This window comes from Haplochromis burtoni, unplaced genomic scaffold, assembly GCF_018398535.1.
Source record: "Haplochromis burtoni strain Fernald_Lab_line unplaced genomic scaffold, NCSU_Asbu1 Contig_64, whole genome shotgun sequence".
NCBI lineage: Eukaryota > Metazoa > Chordata > Actinopteri > Cichliformes > Cichlidae > Haplochromis > Haplochromis burtoni.
In genome coordinates, this window is record NW_024582425.1 from 556,837 (window position 1) to 559,296 (window position 2,460).

At 39.3% G+C, this 2,460-nt stretch overlaps 1 long non-coding RNA gene across 1 annotated transcript in view; it reads left to right on the forward strand.

The window, feature by feature from the left end:
- Positions 1 to 220: 220 nt before the first annotated feature.
- LOC121814599 overlaps positions 221 to 2,460 on the forward strand; it is a 3,276-nt gene continuing 1,036 nt past the window's right edge. Inside the window, exons 1-2 of the long non-coding RNA XR_006054465.1 lie at positions 221 to 1,030; positions 1,528 to 1,638. This is a non-coding gene — a long non-coding RNA (uncharacterized LOC121814599). The remainder of the gene's footprint in view (positions 1,031 to 1,527; positions 1,639 to 2,460) is intronic.

Sequence of the window (2,460 nt, forward strand, 5' to 3'; positions counted from 1 at the left end):
AATGCATTATGCCATGATATTTATTATGTTTACTTTTCTTTGAGTTTAGCTGAATGTTCAGTTGAACTTGATAAAGTTTCTGTATGACTCCCACAGAGGAGGAAACTTCAGGTAACAGGTTTGGCCTGTAAAGCTCCTTCCTCACTGTGTTTCTGTTTTGTTTCTACTTTAACAGCTAAGTGTTCATATTTACTTTGGGTTACAATGCAAATCAATTAAATAGCAGGCAATCTAAATTACACACATCCCTTCTTGTTGTTCTTTATATCTAAAGGAGTCTGCACTTTGACCAATAACTGAAAATCTTAATTCTAATTTAGTAGATTTTTGTTTGTAAAGTGACGCAGCGAATCAAAATCTACACTTTATTGCCAAAAGTTGTCACGTCCGCTGTGGCAGAGGCATGGAGAGCAGATTGCAGCCGAATGCAAGCACTGAAGATGGACTGGAACTGAGAGTGAGCCTTTATTACGGTGGAGCAGAATACAAACAAAAGCAAAAGGGGACAGAGACCAAACAAGCCAAACCTAAACTGGGAGAAACCTGAAAAAACAACAACAAAGAAAATAAAAACCTGAGACATGGGACATGCAGTTGGTAATAAGCAGATGGATCAGCGATAAACAGACGAAGACACGGGGCTTAAATACACAGAGGGATGACGAGGGAATGAGACACAGGAGGAGAGCACAGACACAATGAGACAAAGGGGAAGCAAACCTCAAAACACTGAACACAGGACACAAGATGATCAGAGTAAAACAGGAAAGGACAGAAAGTTAAAGTTTGTGCTGTGCTGACTTTCAAATTCAAATGGTTATCACTGTCTTTCAGTTTCAGTCTCCAGGATCTCTATGCAAGATGTCTGCGCCCAAAGCTGCTGGGATCACTATGTTTACTTTTACCTCCAACTCCCAAAGTCCCTGCCGTCCTCTGTTCCAGATCCTCAAGAGCCCTTGCTACAGGCCATTGTTCTCCGCTGTGTCCAAGCACCTGAGGGGGCCCAGAGAGCTTTGAGACAGTGTCGGGGGTGAGAAAACCTCAAACAGTCAAATTATTGTGTAAAATTTTTTACTTTTAAAACTTTGAGTGATTTAATGTTACGCTTTTTTGTTTTACTTTTGGTCTCTAATAGATATCACTTATATGGTCATTTCATACATACTGGCTGTAAGCACAGAAACTGCAGTCACCTGCAGGTCTTTATTCTAGCTTGAAGGGAGCTAAAATGGTTTGTTTTATACAGCAGATTAACCAAAGGACTGAATAAAGGCCAATAAGATAAAATTTTTTTAGCCTGAACCATGACTCCTGCAGCGCTACCCTAGTGGTGTCCCAACAAAGATGGAAGTAATAGGTCCACCTTAACAAACAGCATGGAAACATAAGAAAATGACATGCCATAAGAAGTATGCTTATGTTTGCTGTTCATTCTGTACGTTTACTAATAGTAGTGCTCATTGTACTATTATGCCATGTATGACTGTTCAATGACAATAAACAGTTATCCTACTTCCTGTTTCACAGGTTCTGCAGGTTAGGATTGGGCTGCTCAGTATTGGACTCGGCGTTATCTTTTCATGTACTAGTCTAAACTATCTTGGTTTCTCTAGCTTCCCATATTGGTCAGGAGCAATGGTAAGAAAGCTAATGTTTAATTAGTGTTTTATTTATTTCAGAAACTTTGTGTGACCATCAAACCAAACAGCATTTCCTTTCCAGACCCCTACAGCTTTTTGGGGCTGTTTTGTTAAATCACATCTGACTCCTCCTCTCATGCAGGAACATAGTACTGACAACATAAAGTGAGGACCATAAGAATGTGGACAGGCACAAAATCAGTAATGTTGCCTCTGTAATCAGTGAAGTGTAGACATTCAATTTTAACTCAAGGGCTGTAAAAATGTATTGTAATAACTTTTTAGAATTTACAGCCAGTTGTACAAATCACTCTCCATGTCTAGGTTCAGTTTGCAGTTTCAGATGTCATTAAAATCATTTAGATGTCGCTTTATCAAACAAAGGTCAACCTACCTGGCCAGTGTTTTCTTTCGCATGCGAATCAGAGTCAATCACCTTTAACTGAGCTAAATCGTTTAGTTCTCAGGCAACATTAGAGACAAGTGGATAATGAGAACATGGAAGATAATGCATTTACATAGTGTTATCAACTAGTTAAAATTCATATTATTTTACTATACACACACTTAATCACACACAATTAGGGCAGCAGTTGAGGTTCACCATCTGCCTCCATCGGTACCTCCTGGGGGCCATGTTGGTGCGCAAGTTGCTGTTTACTCAGTGAAAAATAAAGGAATTACTTGTATAGAGTATTTAAACGGAAGTATGTAACTTGATTAAATATTGATTTGTGTGTGTGTGTGTGTGTGTGTGTGTGTGTGTGTGTGTGTGTGTGTGTGTGTGTGTGTGTGTGTGTGTGTGTGTGTGTGTGTGTGT